Here is a 19,436-nt window from a genome sequence, read left to right as displayed (position 1 = left end):
GATATGACTCAGCAGTGTGCCCTTGTTGCCAAGAAGGCCAATGGCATTTTGGGATGTATAAGTAGGGGCATAGCGAGCAGATCAAGGGACGTGATCGTCCCCCTCTATTTGACATTGGTGAGGCCTCATCTGGAGTACTGTGTCCAGTTTTGGGCCCCACACTACAAGAAGGATGTGGATAAATTGGAGAGAGTCCAGTGAAGGGCAAAAAAAATGATTAGGAGTCTGGAACACATGACTTATGAGGAGAGGCTGAGGGAACTGGGATTGTTTAGTCTGCAGAAGAGAAGAATGAGGGGGGGGATTTGATAGCTGCTTTCAACTACCTGAGAGGTGGTTCCAGAGAGGATGATTCTAGACTATTCTCAGTGGTAGAAGAGGACAGGACAAGGAGTAATGGTCTCAAGTTGCAGTGGGGGAGGTTTAGGTTGGATATTAGAAAAACTTTCACTAGGAGGGTGGTGAAACACTGGAATGCGTTACCTAGGGAGGTGGTAGAATCTCCTTCCTTAGAAGTTTTTAAGGTCAGGCTTGACAAAGCCCTGGCTGGGATGTTTTAATTGGGGATTGGTCATGCTTTTAGCAGGGGGTTGGACTAGATGACTTCGTGAGGTCCCTTCCAACCCTGATATTCTATGATTCTAAGTTTAGGAAAATATTGCTCTACCTCTAATCATAATTATTTCCATTTTCTATAAAGATATTTTGACAATTCTATTCTGGAAATAAATCTTTTCTCTTTTTAAATGATAGTTGTTTCTGTTTCTAAAATAGACAGTAGGCTGATACACACTGGAAAGATTGAAGACTTCAAACACTTATTTGCTTATACTGTTGACATATAGGGTCAAGATAATATTAATAAGTCTGCCTACAAGATTTATATCTGCCTTTAAGGAAAATTGCTGATAGTGAGAAAAAAACAGTTTTAAATTATGGAATACAGTGTGAGGTCCCCACTTCATGAAAGCACTTAAGCACATATGTGATTAACTTTAAGCATGTGCTTGAGTCACATTAAAGTAGATGGGATTCAAGCACACACTTATGTGTTTTGCTGAACAGGGATGGTTTCTTGAATTGTGGCTGAGATGAGAAGTGCCTGCAGGCTATAGGATAGACCTCAAACCTGCATTTTGCTAGAGTTCCTGATTTCATTCATAAGCAGCAAAGAGTTCTGTTTCTGGAAAGATAAGTAGGAAAGGAAAGATGGTGAGAAGCAGCAGGGGTCATATACCATAGTGATGGATTTGAATATAAAAGTGGACAGGATAGAATGAGGTAATGTGAAATGAACTGGCACTGAGGAGAAAGGGAAAATAAGTGTCTGGTCCTCTGGAAGTGGGGCAAAACTTCCTAACCTGGAGCACTATCATCTCTGGCCATGAAGTAAAGAGTATACATGTCAAAATCAGGCATAGCACAGGCATTGCAATGAGGTCATAGATCTTTTCCTACTATTAGGCTTAAAATAGTTTAAGCCAAATACCGCAATTTTGGTTGAAATTCAGCCCAGTATTGATTTGAATCCAAATTTCAGTATCGTCCTATTTAAAACCAATCTTTTTTAAAGGGGGGGGGCACTTGAGGGCGAAAAGGCAAAATGCTTTTTTCCCTTCTGAGAGAGTTTTTAGGTTGTAAGCAGGAGATGGAAATGCATTTTAGAAATTCTAATTATGCAAAAATTTAAAAAAGCCCACAACTTTTCTTACAGATTCGATTTCTCATATTAACTCCATTAATCATTTACGACAGATTTCTTTATGGAGAGAATCAGAATGAACAGCTGCAGCTTTTTATTAATGCTGAGGTAACTTAGATCTTTCTAGAGTGATGTGTATGTGTGATTGGAGGTTAATAATAAAAGCATAAATCATTGGTGGGTTTTTTATATTTTTATTTATACACTTTGGAAAACATCCAGAAATATTTTGTCTATTCAAGTTGTCATATGAAAAATACAAAGTAGAGTATAAGTAAAACAAAACAAAGTCATCATTTAAATAAACACAAGATAGAGGTTTCAAGTATTTAACTGATTAAATCTAGAGATTTAAGGCAAGTGGAAAAACAAAGTATTGCTACTCAATATCAGTATATCATTGTCTATCAATCCAGCATTAAGCCTTAGGTAAATTTATCATGAATTCAATCAGTCAGGGAATTAAATTCAAAATAATAATAAATTAGTTACTTTTGGCCACCAGGAAAAAAAATCTATTATGAATGAAAGAATTTTTAAAACACAACTGTTTGGTGAAAAGAAAAAAAACTTTATTTTTAAATTATTATTTTATGACTTAATGCCAAAATTCACAACTAATAATGAAACCACTCCTACTATTCAACTAATAAAAAAGAGAGAGATAGAAATTCCAATAAAGCTGTCCACTGGAGCAAAAACACACCAGAGCACATTGAAACAGGTAAAGCTCAAACCAAAGATCTCAAACAGTTTGATAATGAGAGCCTATAATGAGGAACTGATTGAACATGGGAATCATGCAGATTAAAAATGCAATTTATGGGGTGAATATGGACACTGTTCTACTTAATATATCTTATGGGAAAGAATCTTTACTTTATGCAACCTCATGAAGAACTATGTTCATTGAGACACATTTTTAGTGAAATATTCAGCATAAATAACACAAAGTCAATGACAGGTTTCAGAGAAGCAGCCGTGTTAGTCTGAATCCTCAAAAAGAAAAGGAGTACTTGTGGCACCTTAGAGACTAACAAATTTATTTGAGCATAAGCTTTTGTGAGCTACAGCTCACTTCATCGAGTGCCACAGACACAGCAGATAAGAAAAGTTGTAATTTAGGAAAACCATTTGTCTGGCAAATGAGGGGCTCAGTTAAAAGACACTGCTTGTCCACTGGGGAACACCAAAAGATCAGTACTAATGCTCACTGGGCCTGGGAGAGGGGGTGATTTTGAGGGTAATAGTAACCTAACTTTAGGCTTCTATTTTGAAAACTTTGGCCTTACTTGTTAAGCAATGAAAATGAGTTAGGGACCGTCCAAGACTCAAATATAAGCATAAGGCTTATTCAGAGAGTTCACAATCTACCCAGAAGGGAAATAAACTTAGATTTTATTTTATCTTTAATTTGATCACATGACAGTAAGTCCAGAGTATCCTCAGGCAAAGCACAAAGCATTGGAAAGCAGAAAAGAAAATCCAAATAAAAGTGTTGTTCCTGCATTAATACCATGTGTATGCACACCTGCACCCATGCGGTTCTCACTGTTGTTTCATTCACAAAGAGTGATGTTGAATGCAGGTTAAGTTGAACTAGTGGCATTTTATTAAACCCTGAGGATGGTGCTGTCCATGTGGCTGAACAGCTTTCCAATTCCCTTGGTGTCCCATTAATAAAGGTCCATCTAGGGACTTTGGTCCTTTTGACTCCAGTTCCACTGATCATGATGCATCTTCCCTATTGGACAAACATTTAAATATAAACTTTAAAAGAAAATGATGCCCAGACCCCCACCCTATGTGTCTTCAGCCAGAGGTTGCTAGCACATACTTGAACTGGAGTCAGAGTAGCAGCCGTGTTAGTCTGTATCCACAAAAAGAACAGGAGTACTTGTGGCACCTTAGAGACTAACAAATTTATTAGAGCATAAGCTTTCATGGCTACAGCCCACTTCATCGGATGTATAGAATGGAGCATATAGTAAGAAGATTATATATATCTTTAAATCTGTTACTGAGTGACCAGAGAGGTTGAAGTGTTCTCCTACCTGTTTTTGAATGTTATGATTCCTGATGTCAGATTTGTGTCCATTTGTGTCTATTTATTCTATGCAAAAGTATAAATGGACACATATCTGACATCAGGGATCATATATATATGTATATATATATATATATATATATATATATATATATATATAATATGATTCCTGATGTTAGATTTGTGTCCATTTGTGTCTGTTTATTCTACACAAAAGAATAAATGGACACGTATCTGACATCAGGAATCATAACATTCAAAAACGGGTAGGAGAACACTTCAACCTCTCTGGCCACTCAGTAACAAATTTAAAGGTGGCAATTTTGCAACAGAAAAGCTTCAAAAACAGACTCCAACAAGAAACTGCTGAGCTTGAATTAATATGAAAACTAGATACCATTAACTTGGGTTTGAATAGAGACTGGGAGTGGCTGGGTCATTACACATATTGAATCTATTTCCCCATGTTAAGTATCCTCACACCTTCTTGTCAACTGTCTAAATGGGCCATCTTGATTATCACTACAAAGGTTTTTTTTCTCCTGCTGATAATAGCTCATCTTAATTAATTAGCCTCTTACTCCACTTTTTCATGTTCTCTATATGTGTGTATATCTATCTATATCTATATCTAGATCTATCTTCTTACTATATGTTCCATTCTATGTATCTGATGAAGTGAGCTATAGCCCATGAAAGCTTATGCTCTAATAAATTTGTTAGTCTCTAAAGTGCCACAAGTACTCCTCTTCTTTTTGAACTGGAGTTTCATCTTTACCACAGACTTAGGTTACGTAGATTTTGAGAGACTTTGACCCCCACGTCAGGCAACCACACTAGGAGTGACCTATCTCTGTCTCCCTGTCACCTTCTCCAAATCTAGCAAACTCTCTCACTGTGGAGCTTCCTCCCTCTCTGTTGGGTTGAGTTCTGGATGGTTCTCTATCTCTCTGTTCTAGATGATCTCTGTAGGCTCTCTCTGGGTGCTGTTTCTTTTGATTTGTAAATGTCTCCTGTTCCTTTGGATCACTTGTCCCCCTTGTGTTGTCCCCTCATATCACCTGGGTGCCGCTACACCTCTTGTGACTTTAGTCCACTCCTTCAAGTGTCTCTCTAATGGTGAACACCTCACAGGAGTGCCTGTCTTCACCTGTATCTGCACCTGTATCCCCATCTCTGGGGATCCTCTCCACACCTGTATCCCCATCTCTGGGGTCTATTCCAGCAGTCCCCAGTCAGGTCTCAGATCTCCAGCCATCACCTATCTCTGGTAGAGATCCTTGTCCCACTTACTTGTGATCAAGGGGTTTGAAGGTGGCACAGCTGCATGACTTATACTGCAATATTCCCAGTAAGCCAGGCTGCCTAAAGCCAGTACCTTTGCTTTGCTGTCTTTCTCCCTGAGGGCTATGAACAGTGTACTGGCAGCAGTTACCAATTACCACACAAATAAATAAAGTACATGTCTTCTTAAGGTAAAAGCACTACACAGAAAACATAATAAAACACTAGTTCCTATAGGAATGCTAAAAGCTTACCAGTCAGTCTTATGGGGCCCTACTAGGCCAAGGTCTCTCCAACCCTTCTGCAAGGATTGGGGCCCCCCTCAGAGAGAAGGTCCTGTCCATTTGCTGAATCCACAAGGAGGCCTGAGTCAGTTTAAACCCACTTCAAAACCACTTTCTTTATCAGTTGGTCTCTAGAAAATCCAGTTTGAAACAGTATATGTCAGCCTCTCCAGGGAGTGGTTCCTCTCTGGAGATGTTTACAACCTGAATGATTCACCTTAATCTTCTTCCACTGCTTTTGGTTCTTGGAGGAGGTGTGATAACCTTCCCCCATGGGATTGATTACAATCCCTGGCTCACAGGGATACATAAATCATTTGTAAACTTAATGCAATGTGGTCCCCGCAGATATTGCATGCAAAATCTGTCACAGCATCCTTAGATAATGAGGCAGGGACAACAGCTCTCTGTCCTTGAAATATGATTCCACCCTGCACACTCAGCTCATCTTTCATTTGAAAATATGGTTCTGTTCTTACTGATCTTTGTCATTTGGCCACCTTGCTAGTGTCACTGTTGATTGTCTGTAGTTGGATGTCATTTTCTGTAGCCTCTTTAATTTCCATCAACTTTACTGTTGAAACTGGAAAATAGTGCAGTATGTGGATGGATTCAATATCTGATCCCCTTCCCCTTACTTTCTGAGACTGGGTATATAGCCCCTGCCCAGGGTGTCAGAAAACACCAGGAAACCCTGGACAATATCTGATCTATACCTGGTAGCATGGGAGGCACATCAACATGTGCTGTAATTTGTTTGTAGCACTAAGATGGGCTTTGCCATGATTGTATCTAGGGTATTTGTGGTCTGATTGCATTCTTAGTGGGTGGTCATGGATGTACCACATCCAGAAGCTCTTTTTCTCTTTGGATGAATATCCTGTTCAGTCTCTGATAGGTTCTACTAGCATAAGCAATGAGCTGCTCCTGCAAAAGAGCTCTACCCAGTCCTTTTTCTGATGATTCACACATTGCCTTTCCTGACTAGTAGGGCTTCAGGTCAGAGGCATCCATTATTATTTATTTCAGCATGTCAGATACTTGTATTGGGGACCTGCTCAATCCCATTCAATATCCTACCTTGTGAACTGATGTATGGATTCTGCTGCTACAGACAGTTGTGAACTTGGACAGAATTTGGACAGAAAATATATCATTTCTATGAATCACTATACACCTGTCAACATCCAATGGAGCTGGTATGTCTCCAACTGCCTTGATTTTTCTGGGTTCTTCTTTCAGTCACTCTGCTGTGAGTACATGTTCAATGTATGTCAATTCACACTGTTTGAGTTTGGTTTTATGTTCATGTCCCTGCATTTCGGTAGAGAAGCTTGTTGTTTTCTGTCATGGGTTTCATTCAGCTTCTGGATCATTGCTTCTTTTACCTACAATGAGGATGTCAACTGCAATTATTTTCAATCCCGGCAGTCTTTCATGCACATTGATGAGTCTTCTCTGGAACACTTCTGGTGCTGGGCATAAGCCCATTGGATTATGAAGCCATCTGTAGTGACCAAATGGTACTGACAAGGTTGCCAGCATGCTGGACTCTTTCTCCAGGCTTATGTGCCAAAACTCATTCATCACATTACAGACCATAAGATTTTGGCTTTGGAAACCTCTGGTAGATGTCATCAGTTGTGGGCTTTGGATAGTGACACCTTTTCAATGACAGTTCACTGGCTTTGGGTCTATGCAAATGTGTAATTTGCCTCATGGCCTTTTTTTCACCACCATGCTTCTTATTCAGGCTGTACTAGCCTCTACAGGTGCTATGATTCCTTTGATTTGAAAACATTTGAGCTTCTTGCTAACTGGGCTATGCCACTGGCATTTTCCTTCATGGTAAGATGTGTTCCACTGTACTTCAGAGAATTCACAGCTCTGATCCTGCCTCAATGTTGCATTACCAAAGAGTGACACTGAATGCAGGTTAAGCTGAACAAGTGAAACTGTATTAAACTCTGTGGACTACTCTCTCCACGTGGCTGAGTTGCTTCAAGCCTAACTCCCTGCATTTGCTGTTCCACTGGTGTCTCATTCAAAACAGTCCCTCCAGGAAATATGGTCCATCTGACTTCAGTTCCACTGATCATGATACTATAGCATCTGACTATCAAAAAAGGAGAACAGTATAGAGAGGACATATATCTTCTCTGTTAACCTACAGGGTAGGTCCTCTAACTGTGTTATTGGGGACTGGGTCTTAAGGGCTGAGCTTGTGAGAGAATCTGAGCAGGGCACTGTGAAGCTCTTGATAGTGTTATGCACAGCCAGTTGTAACTAGACCCTGAATAAAGCAGATCTCTTGCAAGCACCTTGAGCACTGAGTCATCACTGAACACCACACTAACCTGTGCACAATCACTTGCTGAGCTGCTTATGGAGAGAAAACTGTTCACTAACATCTGTAGGTGCAAACCTGAAGGGGAAAAATATTTAAAATATTTTAAAATATTTTAAAAGGAATCAATTAAAGAGAAAGTAAAAATAATAATGTTATAAGCTGGGTAAAACCTTGCTATGGCTCAAATTACAATTTCACTGAGATTAATGAATGTGAACATGCACTTCATAGAATCATAGAATATCAGGGTTGGAAGGGACCTCAGGAGGTCATCTAGTCCAACCCCCTGCTCAAAGCAGGACCAATCCCCAATTAAATCATCCCATTCAGTTACAGGGTGACCGGGCGTCCGGTTTTTGACCAGAACACCCGGTCGACAAGGGACCCTGGCGGCTTCGGTCAGCACTGCCAACCGGGCCATTGAAAGTCCAGTCAGCAGTGCTGCAGGTAGGTCTAAGGCAGACTAGTCACTACTTGTCCTGGGGCACCGCGCTGAGCCCTGGAAGCAGCCAGCAGGTCTGGCTCCAAGGTGGTGGTGGGGCATGGGGGGCACGGGGCTCCGTGGGGTGCCCAACCACCAGCTCTGCACTCCCATTGGCTTGGAATCGGCTAATGGGAGCTGGGGTGCTGGTGCCTGAGGACGAGAGCAGCGTTCACCATGGAGCCTTCTGTCTGTCCCCCCTGCCGCCTAGGAGCCAGACCTGCTAGCCGTTTCCAGGGCACAGCACAGAACCAAGATAGGCAGGCAGCCTGCTTTAGCGCTGCTGCACCACTGACTGGGATTTGCCCGAGGTAAGCCCATGCCCCAACCCTCTGTCCCACCCCTGAGCCCGCCCCATACCCGGAGCCCCCTCCTGCACCCCAAACTCCTCATCCTCGGCCCCATCCCAGAGCCCTCAGCCCCCCACATCCCAACCCCCATCCCTGAGCCCCCCAACCCAGAGTCCCCTCATGCACCCCAGAGCTCACACCCCCAGCCCAGCCAGAGCCTGCACGCCCTCCTATATCCCAACCCCATGCCTCAACCTGCAGTCCCCTCCCGCACTCCAAATCCCTCAGCCCCACCCCCCAGCTGGAGCCCTCAGTCCCTCCTACACCCCAACTCCTTGCCCCAGCCCACAGCCCCCTCCAGCATCCTGAACCCCTCATTTCTGGCCCCACCCCAGAGCCCACACTCCCATTTAGAGCCCTCACCTCTTCCCGCACCCCAACCCCGTGCCCCAGCCCAGTGAAAGTGAGTGAGGGTAGGGGAGAGCGAGCCATGTAGGGAGGGGGAATATTTTGACTGGCGGGGCGGGGCCTCGGGGAAGGTGCAGGGCTAGGGTGTTCAGTTTTGTGTGATTAGAATGTTGGAAACCCTATTCAGTTACCACAACTGTCAGATAAAATTAATCATAAATCCCTATCAAAGACTAAAAGGGTCATGTGAACCTGGCCAGGAAATTTGGATTGTGTGGGCAAATAGGTTTTTGCTGAGTATTGTTCTGGATGGGGGGGTGGGGTGTCTGTGAACACAGAACCAGAGTGTGAGTGAGACAGCTGAAGAAATCCAAACAGAATCCTGTAAGGACTGTGTAGCCCGAGAGGACGTTAGAAAGAGTGCACTTTGTGTCTGGGCTGGCTAAAGAGGCTTGGGGCTGTAAGCTAAGAAACTACTTCTTGTTGCCTTTGGTTCCTCTACTGTTTGCCGAAGCAGGTCTTTCTACATTCCTTGTAAATAAACAAGATTGCATCAACGAAAATACCAGACTCCCTCATTAATCTCTACTCCCAAATGGAACATCCCTAGGCCCCAAATTCTGACTAGCCACTCACGTTAAAAAGGAGCAAAAATACTTTGGTCACACAGCAAAGCAGCTCCACTTTTTAAATAAACCACGAGATGCAGTGATGTAGAATCTGAACAGTGGAATTAAAGAACTGGCTTAGTAAACAACTTCATCCTAGCTAGGCCTACTAACAGAGCTTGAGTAAATGCCTGCAGATAAATAGCTGACATCTCCTCCAAGCCCAAGAGGTGGTAGTGCAGCCCGTTTCAAAACCCCAATAAACGAGAGAAAAGAAGCTATAAAGAGCAGTGGAGAGGCTAAGATAGTCTTTAGAGACTGGAAGTCACAGAAGAGATGCAACAAACGCTACAGAGACAAGTATCATTGAACTGAGAAGGACAGAGTTAACCCTAGTACCTACAAAGAGACTGATCAAATGGCCAATAATAAAACTAAAGTTGTGTTGGGTTAATTTGAATTTAATGTTCAGTGTCTGATGCACATCAGCTATTTAGAAATAAAAGAACTCTAAAGATGAAAGAGGATGTAATGATAAACCTCTGAGAGAAAAGGAGTACTTGTGGCACCTTAGAGACTAACAAATTTATTTGAGCATAAGCTTTCGTGAGCTACAAAACTCACTTCATCGGATGAAACTCACGAAAGCTTATGCTCAGATAAATTTGTTAGTCTCTAAGGTGCCACAAATATTCCTTTTCTTTTTGCGAATACAGACTAACCTGGCTGCTACCCTGAAACCTCTGAGAGAGTTTGTCATTGCTACTTTTTCAACTAATGAAACTTCTGTTGTCTTAAAAAAATAACGGAGCAGTTCATGAAGGGAACTTCGCTCATTCCACTGGGCTCAGTTTGTTAGTGCACAAAGGGGGACTGCTAAGTGTTCATTAAACATGCATCCTTTTCTACATTAAATGACAAAGCACCATCAAAAAAAAAAAAAGTCAACCCAAAGCAGTACAAACCAATGTGAGTTTATGGGGTTTTGCCAATTCTAAAAGAAAAAGGTGTATTTAATGAGCACTTAACAGCCTGCATCTTCAGGAGCACATTTATAACATATGCACACTCATATTCACTAACTACATATAAATAAAAAAATCTCTCCAGCTGCACCAACAGAATCATGCTAATCTGGCAAATTCCATCCTTAAAATCTTTACTTTTAAATTAAATCAGTTCACCATGAATCTCCTGAACAAGTTCACTTCATTAGGGATTAATATGGGCAGTAGCAGAGGAACAGAGGAGCAGCATCTGTCAAGGTAGAAGGGCTTATTTTATGGGCATCTCTTTCCTCTAGATTTTTTGGGGGTCAGGATGTTGCTGGAGACATCATGCTTTTCAGTAGTGTTCTGGGTCTCTGTGTTTACATAGCAGCAAAAAGATACTCGTTAAATTATTGCTGTATTTTTATGCCAAAGTCACAAGAGAAATATTTCATTTCAACCTCTGCTCTTTTGCTGACAGAACAGCTGATCCTTTTAACATATTTTCTCTGAAATATTGATTTGTTTGTGTACTAGATTTTGCTTCAGTTTTTTTTGTCAGCACAAGTTTTGAAGAACTATTTCTCTGAATCATAAAGTGCCTTTTTATTGTTATTTGCACCCTTATTTAAGTAGTAGATCATGTTCCAATTCAATAAAGACCAACTAATCATAACAATAACAGTTATAAAAATTTCTGAGCCAGGTCCCCAGGGTAATATTGTGGCACAGATGAGAATCTGGTTTCTCACTGACAAAACTGAACTGAAGATAAAGAGAGGCACTGCTGTAAATCTCTGCTCCATTAACATAGCTGTACAGGATCTACTGGCCCCTGAGAAGCAGGTTGGTGTTTTCATAACCCATTTAATCAGATTCAAACCCTTTATCAGGACAAATCTCAACACCTACCTCAGGACAAAGGATTTGCAGCAATATCTTAATGAATGCTCAGTAAAAAGAGGTATTTAAGGCTCAATCCTCCAATCCTTCAGTGCATCAAACCTTCCTTGAGGCCAGTGGGAGTTCTGTGTGCAGACCTCTTGCAGAGACCAAGTCTGTCATGTTCCAAAAATCACACAGGGTCTCTATGAATATTTTATGCCTTTTTTAAGGTCATGTTTTGTGCAAATTACACATCCATTAAACATGCCTGTTTTATATAATTTGAAACAAGCCACAACTTACTGTTTTTCAGCATATTCAGACAGTTATTATACAAGAGAGATGGCTTGAGATGTAAACAGAATGAAGGCTGGGAATTGTGGGAGGCATCATTAGTGAAAATCAGTAAAATGTTAGAGAGGTCAGAAACTTATAATTGAAAATAAAAATGTGAGTGTGAAGCTTGGGCAGTTTTATCTTGAGACAGATGCTTGAATAACATACATGAATATTCTTTGTGTTGTCCTGACTAACAGTTGTCTAGTGTTTGTCTGTAGTGTTAAATAGTTACTGGAATTCACCCCAGAAACAGTTGTACTTTACCTGGGCAGAAGGTAATTCCTCCCATTTAAGATTCTCTATCAGAGATGGAATTGCAGCAGGCCATAGCAGAGCTAACTTTAGAAAGAATTATTTCTTTGTCTTTTAGCATCCACATGTATCTGTAAAAGAATCAGGATAAAAACAATATTTGTCCTATCCCAATTAGAAACTTAAGCATTGCAAATGTTCATATGGTATGAGTCTTTCAATCTGACTGACAGATATGTGAAATCAAGAGCAAGTACAAGATATGAAAAGCTTTGCTTTTTGACATCTTCAGAAAAAACATTTTAAAAATCCCATTCTAATCTCCCAGTATAAATAATTCAGGCCATATAGACCTCATTAGCTAATTAAACATAATAGAATCTCCCTGCATGCTTTACAGCAATGGCTTCCTGAAGGTAACACTGCTAATCAAAGGGAAAGTACAAGTGACCTCCCATTGAACAGTGTTCACTTTTAGCTCTTGTTTACTTGAAAAATAGCATAGCTTGCCCTTTGAAAGACTAACATCCAAGTGAGTAGGAGGGAAAGAGAAATCTTTTTTTCAAAAACAGATCTCATTCTTGTTAGGAAATAAGATAATGGAAGAAACTCTATAATTCATCATCATAATTCCTTCCGCCATTTTTTCTCCCCCTCTGCGTGCCATGTTTTCTTTAGTAATTTCAAATTTTCCTCCAAATCGAGGGTATGTCAATTTTAAATCCTTCTGATGATTTTCTTAAACACCAGAATGCTGAGACGTAATTGAGTTGGATTAAAACTATTTTTATTAAAACTGACCATATTCTCCCTAGAAAAGGCATTCATTTCAGGAGACAAAAGAGACTGAGAGTTACTGACTTTTGCTTGACTGAAGAGGGAACAAACATGGGTTTATTAAGCTTTGATCATATTCAAAACATAATTTAAATTTGCATTCTGGCTCTATTCAGTGTACATGGTTTTATTAATTTCTTAGCTCTTATTTTCAATTAGATTAAACTCTACAATTCAGGACTTATTTTTGTTTGTTTGTTACAAAATTCATAGATATAAAATATGTTACTAAATCAGTCATGTCCCCAGCTTTCCTACACTCAGATAACTGCTGCCACCACCAAGCTTTGAACTTGGAAAGTTATGTCATGTCATATCATGCCATCCCTCATGCTGCTTCCTTAGTCCAAGGTACCTGTCTCCAGGAGCATGGTGCTCACTGATAAAAATGGTAGGTGCTCCACTTCAGAAAAACCCAGCCACGACAGCTCCACTCTAGACTCAATTAACAAACTCTTACTTTATTAATTACAAGTAAACCCAAGAATGAACTCATTCACTGTTCATCTAGAGCAGGGGTTACCAAACATGGTTAGTGGCTTGTTCAGGGTAAGCCCCTGGTGGGCCGCAAGATGCTTTGTTTACCTGATCATCCGCAGGTACAGCCACTCACAGCTCCCAGTGGCTGCGGTTTGCTGTTCCCAGCCAAGGGGAAACCGCGGGAAGCGGTGGCCTGGACCGTGCCACTAAAGCCTCTAAAGCACAGGAAAGTCTTATTACAGATCCCAGTTCAGACTTCCTTCTCAAAAATTGCTGAGTCCTGCATCCTTCTAACTGGATCTCAATGCCACTTTGTAGAGCCACGGAATCAGAAATGTAGAACTGAAAGGGACCTCGAGAGGTCATCAAATCCAATCTCCTACACTGAGGCAGGAATTAGTAAACCTAGACTATCCCTGAAAGGTGTTTGTCCAACCTGTTTTTTAAAAGCATCCAATGTGTAGTGTGTGTGTTTGGGGGTGGGAGTGTGGGGGAGGGAATTCCACAACGTCTCTTGTAAGCCTATTCCAGAGTTTAAATACCCTTATATTTAGAAAGGGTTTCCAATATCTAATCTAAATTTACCTTGCTGCAGATTAAGCCCATTACTTCTTGTACTACATTCAGTGAACATAGAGAACAACTGATCACCATCCTCTTGGTAACTGCCTTTAATGTATTTGAAAATTGTTATCAGGTCCTCCCTCAGTCATCTTTTCTGAAGACTAAACATGCCCAGTTTTTTTGACCTTTGCGCATAGCTCAGATTTCCTAAAGCTTTTATCATTTTTGTTCCTCTCCTGTGGACTCTCTCCAGTTTGTCCATGTCTTTCTTAAAGTGTGGCACCAGAACTGGATAGAATACTCCAGCTGAGACCTCCTCAGTGCCAAGTACAGTGGGACAATTACCTCCCATGTGTTACATACGACACTCTTGTTAATATACCCCAGAATGATATTAGCCTTTTTTGCAACATATTGTTGACTCATATTCAATCTGTGATACATGTTAACCCCCACATCCTTATCAGCAGGATTACCACCTAGCCAGTTATAACCCATTTTGTAGCTGTGCATTTGATTTTTTCTTCCTACGTGAAGTACTTTGCCCTTGTCTTTATTGAATTTCATCTTGTTGACTTCAGACCGATTCTCTAAATTGAGAATATCATTGAGAATTCTAATTCCTGTCCTCCAAAGTGCTTGCAACTCCTCCCAACTTAGTATCATTCATACATTTTATAAGCATATTCTCCACTCCATTATTCAAGTTACCGATGAAAATATTGAACATAGATGGACCCACGACTGAACTCCGTGGGACCCTACTGGATAAAGTTTCCCAATTTGACAGCAAATCACTGATAACTACTCTTTGAGTATTACCTGTCAGCCAGTTGTGCACCCACCTTATAGTAATTTCATCTAAAACACATTTCCCCAGTTTGCTAATGAGAATGTCATGTCAGACTTGTCAAAAGCCCTACTAATATCAAAATATATCACATTGACTGCTTCCCCCATCCATTAAGCCAGTAACCCTGTCAAAAAAGGAAATTAGATTCATTTTTCATGATTTGTTCTTGAAAAATCCATTCTGGATATCCCTTATGACTCTGTCCTCTAGGTGTGTATATTCTTGATGTATAATGTAAAACTTCCTCCTTTTTTAGTCTGCCTGTCCTTGCTGCACAAACTATATCCCTCTATACCAGTATTTCAGTCATGAGATGTATCCCACCAAGTCTCTGTGATACCAATTAAGTCATAATTATCTAATGTACTTATACTTACAGTCCATGCGTTTGTATATAGACGTAGAAATCATAGAAATATAGGTCTTGTCATAAATATAAAGGGAAGGGTAAACCCCTTTGAAATCCCTCCTGGCCAGGGGAAAGCTCCTCTCACCTGTAAAGGGTTAAGAAGCTAAAGGTAACCTCGCTGGCACCTGACCAAAATGACCAATGAGGAGACAAGATATTTTCAAAAGCTGGGAGGAGGGAGAGAAACAAAGGGTCTGTGTCTGTCTGTATGCTGGTCTTTACCGGGGATAGACCAGGAATGGAGTCTTAGAACTTTTAGTAAGTAATCTAGCTAGGTATGTGTTAGATTATGATTTCTTTAAATGGCTGAGAAAAGAATTGTGCTGAATAGAATAACTATTTCTGTCTGTGTATCTTTTTTGTAACTTAAGGTTTTGCCTGGAGGGGTTCTCTATGTTTTTGAATCTAATTACCCTGTAAGATACCTACCATCCTGATTTTACAGGGGGGATTTCTTTATTTCTATTCACTTCTATTTTTTATTAAAAGTCTTCTTGTAAAAAACTGAATGCTTTTTCATTGTTCTCAGATCCAAGGGTTTGGGTCTGTGGTCACCTATGCAAATTGGTGAGGCTTTTTATCCAACATTTCCCAGGAAAGGGGGGGTGCAAGTGTTGGGAGGATTGTTCATTGTTCTTAAGATCCAAGGGTCTGGGTCTGTAGTCACCTAGGCAAATTGGTGAGGCTTTTTACCAAACCTTGTCCAGGAAGTGGGGTGCAAGGTTTTGGGAAGTATTTTGGGGGGAAGGACGCGTCCAAACAGCTCTTCCCCAGTAACCAGTATTAGTTTGGTGGTGGTAGCGGCCAGTCCAAGGACAACGGGTGGAATATTTTGTACCTTGGGGAAGTTTTGACCTAAGCTGGTAAAGATAAGCTTAGGAGGTTTTTCATGCAGGTCCCCACATCTGTACCCTAGAGTTCAGAGTGGGGGAGGAACCTTGACAGGTCTGGAACTTATATAGGACTTGATAGGTCATCTAGTCCAGTCCCTTATACTAAGGCAGGACTAAGTGTTAGCTAGACCATCCCTGACAAGTATTTGTCTAACCCAGTGGTTCTCAAACTAGGGCTGCCGCTTTTGCAGGGAAAGCCCCTGGCGGGCCGGGCCAGTTTGTTTACCTGCTGCGTCTGCAGGTTTGGCCGATCGCAGCTCCCACTGGCCGCAGTTCACTGTGCCCAGCCAATGGGAGCTGCTGGAAGCAGTGTGGGCCGGGGGACTTACTGGCCGCCGCTTCCAGCAGCTCCCATTGGCCTGGAGCAGTGAACCGCAGGCACAATCGGCTGAACCTGCGGACGCGGCAGGTAAACAAACTGGCCCAGCCCGCCAGGGGCTTTCCCTCCACAGGTGGCGGAACAAGTTTGGGAACCACTGATCTAACCTAGTCTTAAAAATTATCAGTGATGGAGATTCCACAACCTCCCTAGTAATTTGTTCCAGTGCTTAACTACCCGTACAGTTAGGAAGGTTTTTCTGATGTCTCACCTAAATTTCCCATTATTTGTTGTCCTGTCCACGTGGTTAAGAAGAACAACTTATCAACCTCCTCTTTGTAACAATCTGTTATGTACTTGAAAACTGTTATCATGTCCTCCTCAGTCTTCTCTTCCCCAGAATAAACAAATCATTTTTTCTCAGTCTTTCCTCCTGGATCATGTTTTCTAGACCTTTAATAATTTTTATTGCTCTCCTCTGGACTTTCTCCACTTTGTCCACATCTTTCCTGAGGTGGGGTGCCTAGTGCTGGTCACAGTACTCCAGTTAAGGCCTTGTCAGTGGAGAGCAGAGTGGAAGAATCACTTCTTGCATCTTGCTTAAAACACTCCTTCTACTACATCCCAGAATGATGTGGTTTTCTGCAGTAATCCTTCCTAGGCAGTCATTTCCTATTTTCTGTTTATGTAATTGATTATTGCTTCCTAAGTGTAGTGCTTTGCATTTGTCTGTATTGAATTTCATCCTGTTTATTTCAGACACTTCTTCCAGTTTGTCAAGGTCATTTTGAATTCTACTCCTGTCCTCCAAAGTGCCTGCAACCCCTTTCCAGCTTGGTATGTGCCACAAGCTTTATAAGTGTACTCCCTATGCCATTATCTAAACCATTTATGAAAATATTGAATAAAACCAGACCCAGAACCCTGTGGGACCCCATTTGATATGCCCTTCCAGCTTGACTGTGAATCTTTGATAACTACTCTTTGAGTACAGTTTTCCAACCAGTTGTGCACCCTCCTTAAAGTAGGTTCCTCTACGTTATATTTCCCTAGTTTGTATAACGCCTAAGATGTTGAACAGATTCCCCCATTGATGAACCTCTTGTTACTGCTATTGCTTTATTTTAATTTTCCATGTCCCCCACAAACTAGCCCTCTGTTCAGGTTGTCTTTTTTTAATGCTTACTTGTGGGCTTTTTGTCACTTGCTCCTTTTGAACCTAATTTAAAGCCCTCTTCACTAGCTTGGTGAGTCAGTGCATGAAGATGCTCTTCCGCTTGTTGGTCAGATGAACCCCATCTCTTTCCAGGAGCTTTTCCTCCTAGAACTGGATCCCATGGTTGAGGAAGCTGAAGCCCTCCCATGGACACCAGCTGCGCAGCCATAGATTAATCTCCAGTATGCGTGTGTCTCTGCCTGCAACCTTACCCTCAACTGAGATGATGGACAACACCAAAACTAGTGTCCATGACTCATTCACCTCACTCCCAGAGCTCTGTAGTCACGGTGGATTTGCTCAGGCAGTATCATTAGTACCCACAAGGATGAACGGCACAGGGTAGTTCTCAGAGAGACAGATGAGCCTGGGCAACCTTTCTGTATCAGACATGGGCTCCAAGTAAGCAGAACACCTCCCGGGGCATCAGGTGGATGCTTTTGTCCCTCTCAGAAGGGAGGCCCTGAATACTAACTCCCTATGACTCCTTTTGAGTGTGGCGCCTGTGAGCCCCTCAGCCTTGAGGGCAGGTGGATCCTCCTCTTCAACCATTGGGTTCTGTTCCTCACCTTCTGTTGCCAGTACAGTATACTGGTTCTTGAGCATGATGAATGGGGTGACCTGGGAGGGGATGGTGAACTGTCTACTGCCACAGGTGGCCATCAGACAGTCTTCTCCCCACAGAGAAGCCAGTTCTTCTTCCTCCCGTGGTGTTGCTATAATCTTCTATAGTTGACTAGCATCCTCCATCCCAGATGTTTCCATGTGCATCCTATCAGTTAAGTCCTTGAACTTTCAGATGCTATGCAAAAAGACCCCTCCTCCTGCAGCTCTCTTACCTGCTTCCTGAGGGACTCCACCAATAGACACCTTTATACCAGGTGGCTGACTTTTGTCAGAGGGGACATGCAGGTTGCATTCCCACTAAGTCAAGATCAGGACTTGGTTAGAAGCCTCCATAGTCAAGATGCCTGTCTGGCAGGGGCCCCTGCAGGTGGAGGCAGAGGAAGAACTAGCAGTGGTGTGGTGACGTGCTGTTTTCCTCCCATTGCAGATTTTTCCTTGTAGAATACCTGGAAATTAAGAGAAAAAAATGAAAAACAAAAAACTCCTTCCTGTCTCTCCCAGCAATAACCTATGGGTCTAGAACCAGGATCTGTGACAGGTGTTGCTCTCTCATCACCATCAGGGGCCCATGCGGAATTGTCACTGAGAAGTACTCAGAGTCTAGCTCTGCAGGAAGTACTGCCCTACGGGACATGAGCAACAGCCGTCCATGATTTTCTGATTGACTGGCATACTTCATGTAAACCAGGGGGACATTTCTGGGAGTTGTCTGACTGTCAGTGCAGAGCTCTGCGGTGTTTTTTCTGTGGTGTATCTGCTCTCCAACTTTCCTGGATCCCAGCCTCCCTACCTCGGCCCAACTCCCAACCCTGATCTTGGTTTACTGTCTTCAGCTTAGGACCATTGCTGACCCCTGTGCAAGAACCGAGCCCAACCTGACCCTGATTCTTACCTCATCCTCTCAGTTTGGTAGCAGACTCTGCAGCTTTGACCTGGGCTGTACATATCTTTTCTTTGGCCCATGTACTGAGCAGCTCACCCCGTGCCCACAAGTGCCCATGACCCAGCCCTCAGACTGTCTTCATCTCACCAGCCACATGTTGTGTCCTGCCTTCCTGGTAACCTGGACACACACAGTTCCCAATGAACTAGTCTTTGGTGTCTTGAGAGCCCATTTCAGGAAACTTCAGTCAACTGATGTTTTGGGAATCACCCGGACTGGTAAGGGGTTCTGTCTCTTCCTGCCCTGTAAACTTGTTTCCTGTAAACTTGTTTCCATACCCTGTTTCCACGGTATGCATCCAATGAAGTGAGCTGTAGCTCACGAAAGCTCATGCTCAAATAAATTGGTTAGTCTCTAAGGTGCCACAAGTACTCCT

General features: G+C 42.1%; 1 protein-coding gene across 1 annotated transcript in view; it reads left to right on the top strand.

Moving 5' to 3' along the window:
- Positions 1–19,436, top strand: part of KLHL1 (kelch like family member 1) — a 431,335-nt gene that overhangs the window by 363,879 nt on the left and 48,020 nt on the right. The window lies entirely within an intron of this gene.

The sequence above is a fragment of the Lepidochelys kempii genome, chromosome 1 (genome assembly GCF_965140285.1).
Source record: "Lepidochelys kempii isolate rLepKem1 chromosome 1, rLepKem1.hap1, whole genome shotgun sequence".
Classification (NCBI taxonomy): Eukaryota; Metazoa; Chordata; order Testudines; family Cheloniidae; genus Lepidochelys; species Lepidochelys kempii.
Note: the sequence above shows the minus strand (reverse complement) of the source record. Positions and strands in the feature narration are given on the sequence as shown.